Below are 21809 nucleotides of genomic sequence, written 5' to 3' on the forward strand. Positions count from 1 at the left end.
GTTTACCCTCAGGCTACATGCGCCCAATTCCTTGGGCCCTTCCCTTACAGAAACCAAAAGGGCAGCCTCTACTAATAAAAATACACCCCTAAAAGGGTCCACTTGTTTTCCAAAACCGAAGTTTCTGGTCCGTGGGAGGCACCGTAGCAGACCCCTTACACTACTGACATGAGTAATTCTCCAAATGGTAATGCTTTCCAATAGGAAACAAATCAGCCTGAACCCAGATTAAAGTGTAACTGCTGAAAGGTTCAGGATTGTAAAGAGGCGTGCTGCTGCCCTCACGGGGCGCTTCTATGGCATAGTTTGTCAACGCACGCTGCTGCCTGAATCTCCAAAGGCAAACAGCATTTCTAAACTCGGATCTTCGGCCCGTCTCTTCTGCAGCCGTGTCCATGCGGACTTTCGAAATGCTCTTATATCGATCATATTCTAGAAATGCAACTGAAATCGAAAGCACAAGCTACTCTACCTTTCCCAACCCCAAAAAATAAAATAACTGCAAATTAAATCACCATTCACGTGTGCAATCGGATGGAATTTCTGAAGCAATCCGATAAGCGGCAGTTTGTGCTGAGTTCTGTGAGGGGCCGCGAGGGGCGCCACTTCACTGCAGTCAGCCCGCACCCCATCACAGAGATCCTCGGATCCAGGCAAGCAGAAAGGCTAGCGGCATTTATACGAAGTGGAAGGGCTAGCAGCACATCCAAGCACTGCAGCAGTTCTGCTGAATATACGAAGCGGAAGGGTTAGCGGCACATCAAGGCACTGCAGCAGTTCTACTGCTGAATATTCGAAGCAGAAGGGTTAGCAGCATATCTGAGCACTACAGCAGTTCTACTGCTGAATACATGAAGCAGAAGGGTTAGCAGCACATCCAAGCACTACTGCTGAATATACGAAGTGGAAGGGTTAGCAGCACATCTGAGCACTGCAGCAGTTCTACTGCTGAATGTACGAAGCAGAAGGGTTAGGGGAATATCCGAGCCCTGCAGCAGTTCTACTGCTGAATGTATGATATACGAAGCGGAAGGGTTAGCGGCACATCCGAGCACTACTGCTGAATATACAAAGTGCCAAGGTTAGCAGCACATCCGAGCACTGCAGTTCTACTGCTGAATATACGAAGCGGAATGGTTAGCAGCATATGCGAGCACTGCAGCAGTTATACTGCTGAATATACAAAGCGGAAGGGTTAGCAGCACATCCGTGCACTACTGCTGAATATACCAAGTGCAAGGGTTATCAGCATGTCAGAGCACTGCAGCAGTTCTACTGCTGAATATTCGAAGCAGAAGGGTTAGCAGCAATCTGAGCACTACAGCAGTTCTACTGCTGAATGTACGAAGCAGAAGGGTTAGGGGAATATCCGAGCCCTGCAGCAGTTCTACTGCTGAATGTACAAAGCGGAAGGGTTAGCAGCACATCCGTGCACTACTGCTGAATATACCAAGTGCAAGGGTTATCAGCATGTCAGAGCACTGCAGCAGTTCTACTGCTGAATATTCGAAGCGGAAGGGTTAGCAGCATATCTGAGCACTACAGCAGTTCTACTGCTGAATACATGAAGCAGAAGGGTTAGCAGCACATCCAAGCACTACTGCTGAATATACGAAGTGGAAGGGTTAGCAGCACATCTGAGCACTGCAGCAGTTCTACTGCTGAATGTACAAAGCAGAAGGGTTAGCAGCACATCCGTGCACTACTGCTGAATATACCAAGTGCAAGGGTTATCAGCATGTCAGAGCACTGCAGCAGTTCTACTGCTGAATATTCGAAGCGGAAGGGTTAGCAGCATATCTGAGCACTACAGCAGTTCTACTGCTGAATACATGAAGCAGAAGGGTTAGCAGCACATCCGAGCACTACTGCTGAATATACAAAGTGGAAGGGTTAGCAGCACATCTGAGCACTGCAGCAGTTCTACTGCTGAATGTACGAAGCGGAAGGTTTAGCAGCACATCCGTGCACTACTGCTGAATATACCAAGTGCAAGGGTTATCAGCATGTCAGAGCACTGTAGCAGTTCTACTGCTGAATATTCAAAGCGGAAGGGTTAGCAGCATATCTGAGCACTACAGCAGTTCTACTGCTGAATACATGAAGCAGAAGGGTTAGCAGCACATCCGAGCACTACTGCTGAATATACGAAGTGGAAGGGTTGGCAGCACATCTGAGCACTGCAGCAGTTCTACTGCTGAATGTACAAAGCGGAAGGGTTAGCAGCACATCCGTGCACTACTGCTGAATATACCAAGTGCAAGGGTTATCAGCATGTCAGAGCACTGCAGCAGTTCTACTGCTGAATATTCGTAGCGGAAGGGTTAGCAGCATATCTGAGCACTACAGCAGTTCTACTGCTGAATACATGAAGCAGAAGGGTTAGCAGCACATCCGAGCACTACTGCTGAATATACAAAGTGGAAGGGTTAGCAGCACATCTGAGCACTGCAGCAGTTCTACTGCTGAATGTACGAAGCAGAAGGGTTAGCGGCACATCCGAGCACTGCAGCAGTTCTACTGTTGAATGTACGATATACGAAGCGGAAAGGTTAGCAGCGCATCCGAGCACTGCAGCAGTTCTACTGCTGAATATACCAAGTGGAAGGGTTAGCGGCGCATCTGAGCACTGCAGCAGTTCTACTGCTGAATATACGAAGCGAAGGGTTAGCAGCACATCCAAGCACTGCAGCAGTTCTACTGCTGAATATATGAAGAGCAAGGGTTAGCGGCATATCAGAGCAGTACTGCTGAGTATACGAAGTGGAAGGGTTAGTAGCACATCCGAGCACTGCAGCAATTCTACTGCTGAATATGCAAAGCGGAAGGGTTAGCAGCACATCCGTGCACTACTGCTGAATATACAAAGTGCAAGGTTTAGCGGCACATCAGAGCACTGCAGCAGTTCTACTGATGAATGTACGAAGCAGAAGGGTTAGGGGCATATCCGAGCACTGCAGCAGTTCTTCTGCTGAATGTACGATATATACGAAGTGGAAGGGTTAGCGGCACATCTGAGCACAGCAGCAGTTCTACTGCAGAATATACAAAGCGGAAGGGTTAGCGGCACATCCGAGCACTGCAGCAGTTCTACTGCTGAATATACAAAGCGGAAGGGTTAGCAGCACATCCAAGCACTGCAGCAGTTCTACTGCTGAATATACGACGCGCAAGGGTTAGCGGCACATCCGAGCAGTACTGCTGAATATACAAAGTGGAAGGGTTAGTAGCACATCCGAGCACTGCAGCAGTTCTACTGCTGAATATACAAAGCGGAAGGGTTAGCGGCACATCCGAGCACTGCAGCAGTTCTACTGCTGAATATACGAAGCGCAAGGGTTAGCAGCACATCCGAGCAGTACTGCTGAATATACAAAGTGGAAGGGTTAGTAGCACATCCAAGCACTGCAGCAGTTCTACTGCTGAATATGCGAAGCGGAAGTGTTAGAGGAACGTCAGAGCACTGTAGCAGTTCTACTGCTGAATATACGAAGCAGAAGGGTTAGCAGCACATCCGTGCACTACTGCTGAATATACAAAGTGGAAGGGTTAGTAGCACATCCGAGCACTGCAGCAGTTCTACTGCTGAATATACAAAGCGGAAGGGTTAGCGGCACATCCGAGCACTGCAGCAGTTCTACTGCTGAATATACTAAGCGCAAGGGTTAGCAGCACATCCGAGCAGTACTGCTGAATATACAAAGTGGAAGGGTTAGTAGCACATCCAAGCACTGCAGCAGTTCTACTGCTGAATATGCGAAGCGGAAGTGTTAGAGGAACGTCAGAGCACTGTAGCAGTTCTACTGCTGAATATACGAAGCGGAAGGGTTAGCAGCACATCCGTGCACTACTGCTGAATATACAAAGTGCAAGGGTTAGCGGCACATCAGAGCACTTCAGCAGTTCTACTGATGAATATACAAAGTGGAAGGGTTAGCGGCAAATCCGAGCACTGCAGCAGTTCTACTGCTGAATATACAAGGCGGAAGGGTTAGCTGCACATCCGAGCACTGCAGCAGTTCTACTGCTGAATATACAAAGTGGAAGGGTTAGCGGCACATCCGAGCACTGCAGCAGTTCTACTGCTGAATATACAAAGTGGAAAGGTTAGAGGCATGTCAAGAGCACTGCAGCGGTTTTACTGCTGAATACGTAAGTAGAGAGTTAGCAGTGTTACAAAGTGAGGCTGAATGTGTGATGCAGCGGGTACCCAATCGTCAGAGCACTGCAGCAGTTCTACTGCGGAAAATACGAAGTGGAAGGGTTTGCGGGATGTTCGAGTGCTGCTGAATATGAGGAAGAGGGTACCTGAGAGCCCGAGCACTACAGCAGTTCTACTGCTGAATATGTGATGCAGAGGTAGCACACATTAGAGTGCTGTTGAATGTGAGGCCGAGGGTGCCATGCGTCCCAGCACTGCAGCAGTTCTGCTGCTGAATGTGCAAGGCAGAAGGTACCTGAGCGCAGAGCACTGCAGCTCTACTGCTGATATACGAAATGCTGAAAATCTGCTGCTCAAACCTCCAAAAGATAAAGAGTCATGGCGTATTCCTTCTCGGGCAATGCGATTAGAATCTGGGTTAAGCTAACTCCAAATCTTCACACCACCACCTCTTTTTGGATCTTCCAGAAGGACCTTAAAACTCTTTTCATCCAAAGACCTTTTTTCTCAATAGTAGTCCTTGTCATTGCTCCCTTATTATATAGCTTACCCCTTTATGTTGTGTGACACCTTTGATTTATTTAATGACCTTTAGCTACAACTTTGTAAATATGCAACTATGTACATTTTCTCTATTCATTTTATCCTTTACGCTATTCAATTTGTTTGAATTTTATAATTTGTAAATATGAGCAACTGTAATATCTATGTATACTGCTCTGACACCTCTGGATAATGTTTGCGCTATATAGAAACGCATAAATAAATAAGTGGAAGGGTTAGCGGCATGTCAGAGGGTTGCAGCAGTTCTACTGCTGAATGCGTGAAGCAGAGTGTTAGCGGAGTGTTCGACTGCTACTGAACGTGTGAGGCAAAGGGTACTGAGCATCCGAGCACTGCGCAGTGCTACTGCTGAATAGGTGAAGCAAACAGTTAGAGGGGCAGCCGAGTAGTGCTGAACGTGAGGCAGAAGGTACTCGAGCATCTAAGCACTGCAGCAGTTCTGTTGAATATGTGAAGCAGAGGTTGAGCAGCGCATGCCAGTACTGCTGAACATGTAAGGAAGGCGATAACCCAGCGTCCGAGCACTGCAGCAGTTCTACTGCTGAATATACGAGACGTAAGGGTTAGCTACACATCCGAGTACTGCTGAACGTGTAAGGCAGGGGGTACGCAAGCATCCGAGCAATGCACCAATACTTTTGCTGAATATGGGAAACAGATTTAGAGGCGCATCCAAGTAGTGTTGAACGAGTGAGGCCGAGGGGACTAAGCGTCCGAGCACTGCAGCAGTTCTGCTTCTGAAAACATGAAGCAGAGTTATTGTGGCACCAGAGTGCCGCTGAACGCGTAAGGCAGAGGGTACCCGAGCGTCAGAGCACTGCAGCAGTTCTGCTCAATATATGAGACAAGGGGTTAGTTACACATCTGAGTGGTGCTGAACGGGCGAGGCAGCGGGTACCCGAGCATCAGAGCACTTCAGCAGTTCTGCTCAATATGAGACAAGGGGTTAGCTACACATCCGAGTGGTGCTGAACGGGTGAGGCAGAGGGTACCCGAGCATCAGAGCTCTTCAGCAGTTCTGCTCAATATGAGACAAGGGGTTAGCTACACATCTGAGTGGTGCTGAACGGGCGAGGCAGCGGGTACCCGAGCATCAGAGCACTTCAGCAGTTCTGATCAATATGAGACAAGGGGTTAGCTACACATCTGAGTGGTGCTGAACGGGTGAGGCAAAGGATACAGAGCGTCCGAACAGTGCAGCAGCTCTATTGCTGAACAGGTGAAGCAGAGGCACATGCAACTATTTCTGAACATGCACGGAAGACGATGACCGAGTGGCAGAGCACTGCAGCAGCTGTACTGATGAATGCATGAAGCAGAAGGCTTAGGTACACATCTGAGTACTGCTGAACATTTGAAGCAGAGGGTAGCTAAGCGTCTGAGCTCTACAGGAGTTCTACTGCTGAAAAAATGAAGCAGCTTGTTAAAGGCAGAATTAACAGCCTTAACAACTACTGCCCAATCAGAAACCTGCCTTTCCTCTAAAAAATCATTGAAAGATGTGTAGCAGAGCTACTCCCCCAACAGATCAAAAACAAATACTGCCTAGACAAATTCCAACCTAGTTTTAATCAGGGCTTTAGCACAGGAACCGATCTACTATCGGTGGCGCAGGATGCTCTTTGAATTCTAGACTCAGACAACACTTGCCTCCAGATTGTTCTCACCTTATTATTAGCTTTCGACATGGTCAACCACCACTCAAAAAAATCGAATGGGCATTAATGTCATGGTCTTGAAATGGTTCGCTTCATTCCTCATGGCAGGTCGCAATGAGTAAAAAATTATGGCCATCTCTCTTCACCGATTGTGGTGGGCCAAGGGGCCCCCCAGGGGTCCATCCTTTCCCAAACCCTATTCAACCTATAGCTCGAGCCACTTAAAAAGTCCTTCTTAAGAAGTCAGAGATATTTAAATCACCAATATGCAGGTGACACACAGCTGTATCTAAAGGTCTCCTCCCAAAACAATATTTCGCTGATCGCCACCATCCTAACCTTTGTTCATGACTGTATGATCTCTTATCATCTTCAGCTAAACCCTTCTAAAACTGAATTTCTCCTTATCTTCCCTTAAAAAAAAAACAATTCCGCTGCAATCCTGGATGAACACAACATCCTCAATAGTAAACCTCACCATTGTTGACAGTTTCAAGTCTCTGGGAGTCATCTTAGACAAAAGGCTCAACCTACATTCTGAAATCAGCACCATGACCAAAACCACTTGTTATCAACTACGTCTTCCGTGGGAAATCCATCCTTGCATCCCAGAACAAGATTCTGAATTTCTTGCTCATACACTGGTGCTCTCCAGAACAGACTATTGTAACTCTCTCCTAACTGGTCTCGCCAAACCCATCTTACCCCCTAAAAAATATTCTACACTCAACAGCATGGTTCTACTTTGGGGCAAAAATAAATTACCACATTACTCCCAAGATGGTCACCCTCCAATGGTTGAAAATTGAAGCAAGGGCTATCTCCAAGACGTCCTGCATCACCCATAAAGCCCTGCACACATCCACTCCCCGTTACCTTGCGGACAAACCCAAGCTATCAGGCGGCTCCAGACCATCACAAAATGCTAAAGCACGGCTCACTAAAGGGAAAAGACTGGCAGTCCTTCTTGGGAAGGACAACCAGAAGAACAAGTTACTTACCTTCAGTAACGCATTATCCAGCTGCAGATTCCTTACCTTTAGAAGTAGGCAGGCAAAACCTGAGCTAGAGTAAGCATTTTGAATTTCTCCTTTTTGAGAAAGAGACTGACGTTCCGTAAACCCAGAATAGGGGGAAGACCCTTGTTCTTTTGGGGTATCAAAAAATTGCTGGAATAACAACCACTGCCTGCTTCTGATATCCGGACCCTTTCAATGGCTCCCTTGGGCAAGAGAGACGCAGTTTCCTCCCAGAGCAAAGTTAAGTGATCCTCCATCAGCCGTTCTTTTGAGGGAGCCATTGGAAAGATTGGAAGGGGAGAGAACAGCCATTCTGTATGATCTCCCATTTGTCCAATGTTATGGACCGTCAGTGAGGGAGATGATATTGAGTTCTCCCTCCAACTGGACGTACATGGTGTAGGAGGCTGGACTGGCTTGTAGTGAGTACCAAGGGGTACTTACACCTTGCACCAGGCCCAGGTATCCCTTATTAGTGTATAGGGTGTCTAGCAGCTTAGGCTGATAGATAATGGTAGCTTAGCAGAGCAGCTTAGGCTGAACTAGGAGACATGTAAAGCTCCTACTATACCACTAGTGTCATATGCACAATATCATAAGAAAACACAATACACAGATATACTAAAAATAAAGGTACTTTATTTTTATGACAATATGCCAAAAGTATCTCAGTGAGTACCCTCAGTATGAGGATAGCAAATATACACAAGATATATGTACACAATACCAAAAATATGCAGTATAGTATTAGAAAACAGTGCAAACAATGTATAGTTACAATAGGATGCAATGGGGACACATAGGGATAGGGGCAACACAAACCATATACTCCAAAAGTGGAATGCGAACCACGAATGGACCCCAAACCTATGTGACCTTGTAGAGGGTCGCTAGGACTGTAAGAAAACAGTGAGGGTTAAAAAAATAGCCCACCCCAAGACCCTGAAAAGTGAGTGCAAAGTGCACTAAAGTTCCCCAAAGAGCACAGAAGTCGTGATAGGGGAATTCTGCAGGAAAGACACACACCAGCAATGCAACAACAATGGATTTCCAAACGAGGGTACCTGTGGAACAAGGGGACCAAGTCCAAAAGTCACAAGCAAGTCGGAGATGGGCAGATGCCCAGGAAATGCCAGCTGTGGGTGCAAAGAAGCTGCTACTGGACAGTAGAAGCTGAGGATTCTGCAGGAACGACAAGGACTAGAAACTTCCCCTTTGGAGGATGGATGCCCCACGCCGTGGAGAGTCGTGCAGAAGTGTTTTCCTGAAGAAAGACCGCAAACAAGCTTTGCTAGCTGCAAGTTGTGCGATTAGGGTTTTTGAATGCTGCTGTGGCCCAGGAGGGACCAGGATGTCGCCAATTGCGTCAGGGGACAGAGGAGGTGCCCAGCAGGACGAGGAGCCCTCTCAGAAGCAGGCAGCACCCGCAGAAGTGCTGGAACAAGCACTACGAAGAGGAGTGAAACGGTGCTCACCCGAAGTTACACAAAGGAGTCCCACGTCGCCGGAGGACAACTCAGGAGGTCGTGCAATGCAGGTTAGAGTGCCGTGGACCCAGGCTTGGCTGTGCACAAAGGATTTCCGCCAGAACTGCACAGAGGCCGGAGTAGCTGCAAAAGTCGCGGTTCCCAGCAATGCAGTCTGGCGTGGGGAGGCAAGGACTTACCTCCACCAAACTTGGACTGAAGAGTCACTTGGACAGAGTTGCTGGATTCAAGGGACCTCGCTCGTCGTGCTGAGAGGAGACCCAGGGGACCGGTGATGCAGTTCTTTGGTGCCTGCGGTTGCAGGGGGACGATTCCGTCGACCCACGGGAGATTTCTTCGGAGCTTCTAGTGCAGAGAGGAGGCAGACTACCCCCACAGCATGCACCACCAGGAAAGCAGTCGAGAAGGCGGCAGAATCAGCGTTACAGAGTTGCAGTAGTCGTCTTCGCTACTTTGTTGCAGTTTTGCAGGCTTCCAGCGCAGTCAGCAGTCGATTCCTTGGCAGAAGGTGAAGAGAGAGATGCAGAGGAACTCTGATGAGCTCTTGCATTCGTTATCTAAGGAATTCCTCAAAGCAGAGACCCTAAATAGTCAGAAAAGAGGGTTTGGCTACTTAGGAGAGAAGATAGGCTCCTTCAGGTGTTGCTAGCCTATCAGAAGGAGTCTCTGACGTCACCTGCTGGCCCTGGCCACTCAGAGCAGTCCAGTGTGCCAGCAGCACCTCTGTTTCCAAGATGGCAGAGGTCTGGAGCACACTGGAGGAGCTCTGGGCACCTCCCAGGGGAGGTGCAGGTCAGGGGAGTGGTCACTCCCCTTTCCTTTGTCCAGTTTCGCACCAGAGCAGGGCTGAGGGGTCCCTGAACCGTTGTAGACTGGCTTATGCAGAAATGGGCACCATGTGTGCCCATGAAAGCATTTCCAGAGGCTGGAGGAGGCTACTCCTCCCCTGCCTTCACACCATTTTCCAAAGGGAGAGGGTGTAACACCCTCTCTCTGAGGAAGTCCTTTGTTCTGCCTTCCTGGGCCAAGCCTGGCTGGACCCCAGGAGGGCAGAAACCTGTATGAGGGGTTGGCAGCAGCAGCAGCTGCAGTGAAACCCCTGAAAAGGCAGTTTGGCAGTACCCGGGTCTGTGCTACAGACCCGTGGGATCATGGGATTGTGCCAACAATGCCAGGATGGCATAGAGGAGGCAATTCCATGATCATAGACATGTTACATGGCCATATTCGGAGTTACCATTGTGAAGCTACACATAGGTAGTGACCTATATGTAGTGCACGCGTGTAATGGTGTCCCCGCACTCAAAGTCCGGGGAATTGGCCCTGAACAATGTGGGGGCACCTTGGCTAGTGCCAGGGTGCCCACACACTAAGTAACTTAGCACCCAACCTTTACCAGGTAAAGGCTAGACATATAGGTGACTTATAAGTTACTTAAGTGCAGTGTAAAATGGCTGTGAAATAACGTGGACGTTATTTCACTCAGGCTGCAGTGGCAGGCCTGTGTAAGAATTGTCAGAGCTCCCTATGGGTGGCAAAAGAAATGCTGCAGCCCATAGGGATCTCCTGGAACCCCAATACCCTGGGTACCTTAGTAACATATACTAGGGAATTATAAGGGTGTTCCAGTATGCCAATGTAAATTGGTAAAATTGGTCACTAGCCTGTTAGTGACAATTTGAAAGAAATGAGAGAGCATAACCACTGAGGTTCTGATTAGCAGAGCCTCAGTGAGACAGTTAGTCATAACACAGGTAACACATACAGGGCACACTTATGAACACTGGGGCCCTGGCTGGCAGGGTCCCAGTGACACATACAACTAAAACAACATATATACAGTGAAATATGGGGGTAACATGCCAGGCAAGATGGTACTTTCCTACACATGGTCTTGCGAAATCACACTAGGAGGCCTTGGACGTTGTAGAAGTAGGGGGCTGGTGTGGTGGACGACTTCTGGCCTGACCCTCTAGGTCTGAAGGCACCACAACCACATCACTGCACAAGCTACTGACCTGGTGCAGGATGGTGGGTGATCTGTGGATGACTCCCCCACCAAAGCCATGAAAGGGGCGATAGACAGACTGCTGGCGAGGTGTCGCTGAGAGGCAGAAGGACTTGGCAGTAGCCTGGGAGTCCTTGAAGTGCCCCAGGGCAGAGTCTGCCTTTTTGCCAAATAGGTGGGACCGATCTAAGGGCATGTCCATTTGCTTTGCCTGGACATCCCCCAAAAAGCCAGATGTACATAGCCAGGCGTGGCGTTGAAGGACCACTGTCGATGAAATCGCTCTACCCAGCCAGTCAGTCGTGTCCAACCCACACCTTATGATAAACTTCGCCACATCTCTCCCATCCTTAACTGCCTGGGAGAGGATGGCACGTGTCCTCCGGGACCTGAGGCAGCACCACCGTATCCCACAAAGTGTGGAAAAAATGGCCCAATAGGCATGTTGTGTTTACCGACCTCAATGTCAGGCTGTTGGAAGAAAACATTTTCTTCACAGGCTGATCCAGCCTCTTGAATTCCCTATCCAGAAACGCAGAAGGGAAGGTGCCTTGGGAAGTGGGGTGTTGTGTGAGAAAACTATGGTCGCCCGGTGCTGGGTGATGGCAGCAGCCAATTGTTCTGTTTGCAGGAGCCCCTGAGCTGGGTTTGGACCACGTCCCAAGCAGGACATCCGTGAGGCCTTCATTGCAGGGCAATATTAGTTACGATGTGAAGCACCTCAATCAGGAGGTTAGTCAACTGGCACTGAAGGCAGTTCGAGATTAAGGACCTCTGCTGCCCTAAGCACCACCATTGCATATGATGCACCCTCCTCCGCAGCCACTGTAGGAGAGGAGAGCAAGCCAGTATCTGGAGAGGTGTCCAGTCCACTGACCTCTCCTGGTTCCATATACTAGTCCAAGGGTTCCAAATGGGTTTCCAGGGGGTCCAAAGACCCCTCCGATTCCTCACCGTGCCTGGCTGATCGAGTAAATGCTCAGGCAGTTGAGGGCGACGTAGAAATCGGTGCCGTGCGAGGCTGATCCAGCTCATCGGTGGTAACAACGGGGCTCGAGCCACTGGTGGGCGCAGAGATCATTGTCATCAGGAGCGGCGCCGAAGAAGGTAGACTGTGTGAAGCGGGCACCGCTCCGGAATCAGATCTATGAGGCCCATCAAAGCCGAGGCCTTAGTTGCCGGCGCAGAACCTGATGGGGACTCTGCCAAAGCTGTGTGGCCTGAAGGCACTCCAGTGGGGCCAGCCCGCTCAAAACACGAGGCGCATGGCCTCGTAAAACTCTTAACGGAGTTGGGGGGTGGGGGTGCTCCGGCTTCTGAAAAGGGAGGAAGGCGCAGAGTCGGCTCTGGCAACGGCTCCGCGCAACCGTGTCTGGAACATCGACGTTCCCGTGTCACCTCATCGGCTGACAAGCGAGGCGAAGTCGAAGTCCACTTGGACTTCCTCTTCTTGTGCCCCTTCCCCAGAGTGCCTGGAGGACCTTGAGTGGGATGAAGAAGACGACATGGGGCTCCTGGAGCGGTCCCGCAACCTCCTCCTAGAAATGAACAGTGATCACCAAAGAGTCACGCCGGCTGATGTCAACTGCCGGGCCGCTATTAGCTTCAGGAGCCGCTCCCTCAAAGCATTCGAAGCCATGGCCCGGCAGTTCTAGCACGAATTTGAGTCGTGGTCGCGCTCGAGGCAACAAAGACATGGTAGGCGCCACACAGCTTGAATCCCCTCTTGCTCGAGGTCATCCCCACAAAAGGTTGAAAAAGGCCTATCAAAAAAGACAGAAGGGTAGCTCTGTTCCGGATCTGCACTTAACCAGCACGGAAGGTGGTGCCTTTATAGAAGACAGATGGCTCCAACAACGCCACATGGATCTGAACGACATCACCTGATGGCGCGCTCAAGGGTATTACTCAGCAAAAGTCCCGGATTCTAAGCCGACGCCTGGAAATTCTAAAGGTAAGGAATCTACAGCTAGAAGTCTATATCAGATTCTGGAATTCACTACCTCCAAACCTATACACAACTACCTCACTGACTACTTTCAAAATGGACCTGAAAGCCCTTCTCTCCCAATGGTATTTTAGCTAAAACACTGTAACCAACTCTTGGCACAGACCACTAGAATACTTCAGCCTTTTTACAGCTGTATACTACCTCAACCTTTTTACAGCTTTTTTTACATTCTGTTTCATGTAATGATCAGAGGCAGCTGCTTCCAATGTCAAGTGGGGAGGTGGTGCCAGCTGCCTTGCTCCTTTTCTCTCCTGCTCCTGATGGTGTCTCTGGGACACCAGCCCAGGCTCCCCAAAGCAAACCTGGTGCTGCTCATGCTATAACTAGAATGCGCATGTCTGTTTGGCAGGCGTAAGAAGGCTGGTCAAACAGACATGCACAATTTTAAGTGCACTCCTGTGACTCCGCTTCACTCCTCCTTTCCCATGGCCAGGCCCGCCCCTTCCTGCACATGCTGGCTCAGCCAGCAGCTGAAATCTTTCAGCTGCTGGCTCTGACCAGTCGGGCGACGCTCCTCTGCCATTGCAGACCTAATGATGTACCTTGTACTTTCATCCTTGGTAATTACTTATAGCTGTACTGTCTACATTTAAACCAACTGTAAATTCCATGCAACAAAATATTTCTCCTATAAAGTTCTCTACACTTTTGGGTAATGTCCGTGTTATAGAAATATGCATAAAATAAATAAATTCCAGCACTGCTGATTGTGTGAAGCAGAGGGTACTTGGGCACTGCAGTAGTTCTACTGCTGAATGTGAAATGCAGAGGGTTAGCGCGCCTTTGAGTGCTGCTGAAAATGTGAGGCGGAGGGTACCCAAGCGCGCAGAGTACTGCAGCAGTTCTACTTCTGAATATACAAAGCGGAAAGATAGCAACACATCACAGTACTGCTGAACAAAAGGACCAGGCGAGTTACAGGGTGCATTAGAGCACCGCAGCAGTGCTACTACAAAACATATGAAGTAGAGGGATTAGTACCCATGCCACTGGGACACCTCAACAGCTGTATGTATCAACAAGTGAAGCAGCGAGTCTTTAGAGCTTTCAGATGCCTCTAGCAGTGATCAAATGTACAATGGGCCATTTAACCTGATCATGGTTACATGTTCTCAGTCCCCCCCATCTCATTCTGTTATGAATAACTTTGTCTTAGCTTATCAACACCCACATGGTTATGTTCCACTTAACCCTTGTCTGAGATACTCTGCTACTATTAAGTACATGTTCTCTAGAAACCTTGCCAGTGGTCCATCGAATAAAGAAGAGAAAGGGGGGGGAGGGGGAGGCACAACCCTCTATATCTATGCAGCTGTTCTAGCCATGAAGCAGAACAGACCATGTTATCCCGGGCTCAAGATCGCTGGTGCATTTATAGCCCCAAAGAAGTGGGTTCTTCCTGGACACAGAACTGTACAGCAATTCTAGCTGGAACACCGTAAAGCATGATGTTATCCAGGGCTTTACAGCAATCCTATCCCTCATCCTCTGAATTCTGAGCTCCATATCTTTGTAGAAGTTCGAGTGCAAAGCTAATGAAGAAAAAGTAACTTCTATTTAAACCCAACTCCCTTCCTCTTGACTGCTTGGGGATTTCAAAACATGCAACTCCTATTAGGACAGTAACAGGCAATCTAAGACTACAGACTACCAGCTGAAAACCTCCTCAAAGGCTTGGGCAAACAGACCATCATTTCAGATGAATACATCTAACTGCAGATTCATCACTTTTAGAGTATCCCCCAAGCACCAGAGTGGATCCAGAAGGCATTCTAAAAAATAATCCAGTTTGTCGATAGTAGAGCTTTGAGGCTCCACTGTGACTACGTTCTGCCCTGCCCCAGAATTGATGGAGTGCCACCCATGCATGCAGACGTCAGTTCCTTTCTTTCTGTGTCTTCGAACGTGGATCAGGAGCTCAGCTTCCCTTTACTCGTCAGTTTAACAAGATTCCTTTCTTTAAAAACTTTCCAACCAGTGTGAAACTATGTCCCCTTTTAAAACTACAGGATTTAAACTTTACCGGGACTTGTACAAACAAATGGTATATGTCAAACCTGCATGAGGTATGCCTTTGCTATTTTAGCTCCGGACAAAAACTACAAGTTGTATGAGGAATGTGCTCTCATCGATCTGAAAGTGATCCGGAACATGTATTGAAGCTGTACGTCACCGACCACTGGGAAAAAAAAAACACGCAAGTCCAGCTCCTGTTCAAAGTCAAAAGCACAGACCCACTCCCAGAGTTGTTCCCACAACAGGTCCCCATTGCAGACGAGGGCTTCAGGAAAGTAAAAATCACAGTCAAAGAAGAAACACAAGAAAGTTATTTGTGCCACTATCTCTCTCTCTCTCCCAATCCTATGAGGAGCTGAATCCACAACTGGTCATGATGCATCCAGAGATTCCTGGGTCATTGGTGAAGGTGCAACAAATCGAGGACATTATAGAGGCTATGTTTTGCATCTCTGGCACTTTTTCAGTTGTCTCAGACAAGCCTTCAGGCCCCAAAGATTTGTAGGGGTCTTCAGTCAGGTTACCACTGGCAGATCCATCCTCGCTGCTTGTTCCACATTGACTTTGGTGCAAAATCCCCACACAGGTCTGATGGCGCCAGCTCAGATTATTTATACCTACACTGGTGTACAACTCCAAGCCTAACTTGTCTCTGCCTCGACCGGGGTCTCGTCTGGACTTCACTTTGTTGCATCTGGTCAGATTCAGAAAGAATACTGCCTCTACTGTAAAGCCACTATTAGTCTTCTATCAGCTTTTTGGCTCAGACTCAGATCAAAGCCAACTACCTATTGAGATGATGTTTCCCCACATTTCATTGACACACTATGTAAGGACCAACAAGAGGCCCGTGAGCTCAATACCTCCCCTGATACTGGACTGATTACTACCTCCTGGGCCACCAATAAAAGAAAGACGTGCAGCTGAGGCCTTAGACGAAAAACTCCCCTATTTGGAAGCTAAAAGATATGTACTCACAGAAGATTTGCAGCCTGGGCAGACCAAATCTGAGCCACTACTACAGTTTAATGAATTGATGAAACAATGGGCAACTGGTCTAAGTCATGCTCTTGCCCACCAGTGAACTGGAAGGTAGCCAGGTGCCACAGCCCGGCTCCAAGTCACACAGATTTTTCGGACTCAACATTGTACTCCAAAGAGTCTGGTGGGACAGGCCACCACCAACAAGGTGAACCCTATATTTTCCCCTTGACTGCCCCAGACACAGAATGAAAGATGACCATGGCATTTGGAAAGCAGACATTCTATTCAGCCAGCCTGGCCTTAGGGTTTGTCAATGTCAACTGACTGCTCAGGCATTACACTGATGATTTCTGGGAGATGGTCAGCGACATCTTGCTGGCAGTACCTGAATTGCTTTGGGCCTCCTTTAGCTCAAACTATTTACGATGGTCAGGATGTAGACAAGCGTGTCACACATTCAGGTCTAGACAGCATCAACTGCTTGGGACAAGTAGTCGGCACTAGTGTGTGACATGGATGAGGTCTTTGGGCTTCTCTATTGATGTGTAAGCGGCAACGGATGTAGCCTGTTTGGTGAAAAACTGATTCTGTCCTGAAGTGTCTCAAGGAGAGCTGGGCTAGGATACCTTCTTTGGGCCTTTCAACACCTGCCAGACAGTTCCCTCAACAGTATCAGCCCTTATGTGGCTACTCACAAGATCATCTAGTGTACAGGCAATGTAAGAGGGGTCCCTACAACAGTCGGCAAGTTTCTGACCCTCCCCAGTTTTTTTTGGGCCTGGAATCAAGCAGGCAATTTACAGGTCTCCTTGAGCACTGATCTTCCCAGCCCCCTTCCACTGTTGTCTAAGCATCCAAACAGCTTTAGTTTGCCCTCAGTGGCACACAGACAACTTGTAAGAAGCAGGGCCAAACATTTCCTCCGAGGGTGGCAAAGTGTTACATCAAAAAGATGGGTCCTTAAGTAGCTGCCTTGCACCACCTTTTTACCAGATAAACTGGCCTTGACAACCAGGGTGGGCATTTTGCCAAAACTTGTGACCCTTTTCAAGTTGGGCAATTCTCACTCACCCACTCCATTCTAAGTTGTTTGTTCCACCTCACCCCTTGAAAGAGGAGAGACTCCAATAGCTGGATCACAATGGAGCCTTGAGTTTTACGTTGATTGCACCAAAGACAATCAGGCGGATTATCAGCTTAATGTGGGGGGTTTTCTAATTCAAAGAACGGAAAAACTGTGCAAAAAAGAGTTTTGTAACGGTGGCTAGTCCTCTGCATGAGGTCTCATTTCACCAGGGCCTAGTCTGCTACCATTGCATTGGAACATGGAGTGCCTGTTCTTGATATTTGTCAGATCGCAAATTGGATATTAGTGCATACGTTCACAAAGCACTACTGCCCCTGTCAGCCAGGTCTGACGGGATGGATATTTTGCTCATTCAGTCCTCCAGGACTGTTTGGTTTAAGTCCAATCCACAGACCCTTCACCATAGGAGGTATTGCTTTAGTATTTAAAGGAGAGGAATCTGGGGATGGAAGTATCCATCAGAAGAGCAAGTTACTTAACTTTAGTAACATTCTTTCTGTTGGATACTTGATCTAACTGCACATTTCTCACTGCCCTCCAGCCTTCCCATTCACTTAAGTGGTCTCTCTCGTTCCATCTAAAAAGGTCCCAACTTAGGAGATTTGCTCACAGGTACCTCTTATTGTTTTTGTGCTCTGTGTTCAAGGGTGTGGAGAGCGCCAAGAAAGAAATTGATATCAGCGCACATGCACTGAGGAACCAAGTGGTCCCACCTACCGGTGCAAAGAAGCACAGCTGTGAAAACTTTCTGGATCCTGTATGGTGTCTGGGGGATATTCTGACAGTGAGTGCAGTTAGATACAATATCCACTTGAAAAAGTGTTAACAAAGGTAAGTAACTTGTTCATTTAGAGCAAACATCCATGACAAGGGAGAGTGTGTGAGCTTTTGCATGGAATCACAGGCAGAAGCTTTTGTTACATGAATTAAAACATAACATTGGCGAAGCCGATAGGTCTGGAAATGTCAATCTATGAAAACTTCCAGTGCAATGGTGAATTTTATAATTTAGATTATTGCAGATGCGCGGGGACAAAAATAATAAGAAAACCAACAAATGCTGCTGCTTAAATGTGGTGGGCATAAGCTTGCAATAAAATAAATAAAAAAAGCATTAACCAACACACCAGTCTTGGAATGCTATTCAGGATAAGGTCTCATTGTTTTACCCCAAGAGGGCCACCACATTTAGACATTGGACTCAAAATGGCTGCCACCTTGGAACAGTCAATCAAACATTTATAGAGCGCTGCAAATCACCTGTGAGGGTCTCGAGGCACTGGAGCTATATACTGCTGCGTGGAGGTATGATCATTCGAACATCCATTCAGTTCTCTTCTGAATCGCTGGAGTGACGGTGTGGTCCTGAGGTGCAGGTTGTTCCAATCCTTGGTTGCCAGGTGCGAGAAGGAGCATCGCCCGCTGTTGGCTCAACTGATCCATGGGGTGTCTGCAAGTGAGAGGGAAGCTGAACAGAGGTATCTGGTCAGTTGGTGGCAGGTCAAGCGTTTGTTGATGTATGCTGGTCCTTTGTTGTGGATACACTAGCTACCTTTGGATTCCTCACCTAAAGAATTTTCCCCACGCGCCAGCATTCAACAGAAATTTTCTTCTAGCTCTGCACGTCGACGATGACGCCACAATTGACCAACTCCCACGCGACGACGTATGACGTCATCCAGGCAATAAGAGGTCCTCGTCAACGTGCAGACGTCAGTTCCCTTTTTTCTGTGGCTTCAAGTAACGTTTTTTCTTCGAGGCTACCAGGGAGCTACTGTTTCACTCCTTGTGTAACAATGTCGCAGCCAAGGAAGTAGGGTTTTAAACCCTGTAGGGAGTGCGGAGGTCGAATGTCGGTCACAGACCCACACGGAAATTGTTTGTGGTGTCTCAGTTCTAACCATGAATTCGAGGCATGTGGTTCATGTCAGCGCATGAATCCGAAGGCCCTTAAGGAGCGGGAGGCCAAATTGTTCCTGGCAAGGTCCACAAAGAAGGAGAAGCATCATCGCTGTGAGTCTTCTTCTAAGTCCTCGAGATCTCACTGGCGTAATCAAGACTCCCGGCGCCAGCATGGATCGCAGCGCCGGTCAAGTAAGGACTGCTCCCGTTCGAGGTCGCCATCGGCTCGGCGTCGACCGACTTGGGAGGTCAGTCCAACTGTTACACCTCAGCCTCCGACGACTCCAGCTTCCCTGACGTCTCCACGGTCGGTCTTTGAGATTGATCCGCATCAGGAGCCAAGGGCCTCTCCAGCGCAGATGGAGATGCCTGAGCAGACGTAGGCTTTGCCTCATGCACCGGCTACACAAGGTTATCCAGAGTTCCCGGTGCCGGGCACGGACCCGGCTGCATTCCTCAATGCAATGTTCAACATCTTCGCCACCATGGCGCAGGGAGGTGTGCATGCGGGGCCTTCAGGTCCATTGGCCTTCGACATAGGTGTTCCGGCTCCATATAGAAAGACACCCTTCATCCCTTTTCTTCCTTTGGGAAGTGCTGGTTCGGCGCCAGTTCCAATGGCATCGCCTAGAAGACCGGTGACGCTGACGATGTCCACTGCCCCAGCACCGATGAGTTCGCCACAGCTTCAATCAACCTTGAAGAAGCCTATGGCGCCGGATGACGCCGATGGTCAACACGGTCCGAGGTCTTCGGCGTCGGCTGATGCCTTAATGACGCCGGTCATTGAATCCAGGCTCTACCCCAGAAGGTTGGCTCCGAGGCTGCTAGAGGAGCAGGCGTATGAGAAGCAGCTCTTGGAGGAAAGAAGGGAACTGACGTCTGCACGTTGACAAGGACCTCTTATTGCCTGGATGACCTCATACGGCGTCGCGTGGGAGTCGGGCAATTGTGACGTCATCGTCGATGTCCAAAGCTAGAAGAAAATTTCCGTTGAATGCTGGCGCGTGGGGAAAATTCTTTAGGTGAGGAATCCACAGGTAGCTAGTGTATCCACCAGAAAAGGCGTTACCGAAGGTAAGTAACTTGTTCATATATACACACACATACATAGAAGTTATCTAGCCATATATCCATATCAATATCTAGAAACATATACATACATATACTTTATGTGTAAAAAAAAAATATATATATATATATATATACACATATATATATATATATATATATACATATATATGATAAATATCAGTGTAGAAATAACATTCAAGGATGGTGGGAAAAGAAGATTATTGGCTCACCTTATGCAAATAAATTACGCAAAACTGCTTGTCCTACCGCTGCATCCATCCTGTCAGCAGCATCCAGGCAGTAGTGTTGAGTAAAGGTGTGGCTGCGAGTCCACGTTGCTGCTCTGCAGATCTGATTTAGAGGCACCCCTGCGAAGAGATCTGCTGACGTAGACACCGCTCTAGTGGAGTGCGCCTCGAACGCTGGTTGATAGCGGTCTTCCCGCTAGCTGATGACAGAACTGTATGGCAGAGGAGATCCACCGTGCTACAGTTTGTTTGGAAACAGCACTCCCCTTAGTGAGTTGGCCATAGCTAATAAACAGCTGATCAGCTTTTCGGAAGCTGCTAGTTCTCTGTATGTAGAATTTCAGACACCTCTTAAGTTCTACGGAATGTAATGCTCGCTCTGCTGGAGTTCGAGGATTCAGGAAGAAAGTTTTCAGAATCACTGGCTCATTTAAATGAAAGTTCAAAGGAACTTTGGGAATTAATTTTGGGTTACTCCTTAGAATGACCATGTCTGATTTAAATTGCAGAAAAGGTGGTGAAACTGTGAATGCTTGAATGTCACTAACCCTCTCTGCTAAAGTATGGGCCAAAAGGAGCGCTGTCTTCCAAGAGATGTATTTCAGGTCGGCTTTGTGAATAGGCTCAAATGGATGCCTCATCAATTGGGACAGCACAATTTTTAGATGCCAGGAAGGAGGAGGCGCTGAATCGGAGTAAACATCCGGGTTGGGATGACGGAGCTGCCCTTGATTCATCATTAGCAAGTCTGGTGTTGGTCTCAGTCGCATGTGAGGCTGTTCCGAGAGGAGTAGAAGCTCTGTGAACCAAAACTGGCATGGCCATCTGGGAGCGATCAACAGAAGTCGGCATGGTTCTCTCCATCTTCTGAAGAAGTCTCGGGATGAGTGGGGGAAAAGTGTAGGCATAGATCTCTGACCATTTGATCAAAAACGTATTCCCCTTTGACCCTCCCTGAGGTTGCCAGCTTGTGAAGTGTTGTTCTCCCTTGTCGCAAACAGATCTAGACTGGGTTTGCCCCAATGACGAAAGAGGTGGTCGAGAATTGCCTGGTTGAGCTCCCATTCGTGACAGGTGGCCCGAGTTCTGCTTAGGGCATCCGCCAAAGTGTTGGAAACCCCTGGGAGATGTTCCGCTCTGATTGATATCTGATGACGAAGAACCCAATGCCACAGTTCCTGTGCCTGCAGAGACAGCGCTGATGATCTTGTACCCCCCTGCTTGTTGAGGTAATGCAGGACTGTGGTGTTTTCGGTTCTTATCAACACCGAGGAACCTCTGATCTTGGCGAGGAAGGCCCTGAGTGCCAGGAAAACTGTTAAATTCTAATATGTTGATGTGGAGAGCTGATTCCTGGGTGGACCATCTTCCTCTCATTGATGGGTCCTGTAAATGTGCGCCCCATCCCTCCAAAGACGCATCCGTTGTTAGAATGTGTACTCGTTTGTCTTTCAGGAAGGGGAGACCCTCCGAGATGAGAGGGATGTTCTTCCATCACTTTAAGGCTTGCCTCGCTGGTAAGGTTATATGGACTACATCGCCGAAAGATCCATTTATTTGTTTCCACTGAATGTCCAATTGTTGCTGAA

The sequence above is a fragment of the Pleurodeles waltl genome, chromosome 6 (assembly GCF_031143425.1).
Source record: "Pleurodeles waltl isolate 20211129_DDA chromosome 6, aPleWal1.hap1.20221129, whole genome shotgun sequence".
NCBI lineage: Eukaryota > Metazoa > Chordata > Amphibia > Caudata > Salamandridae > Pleurodeles > Pleurodeles waltl.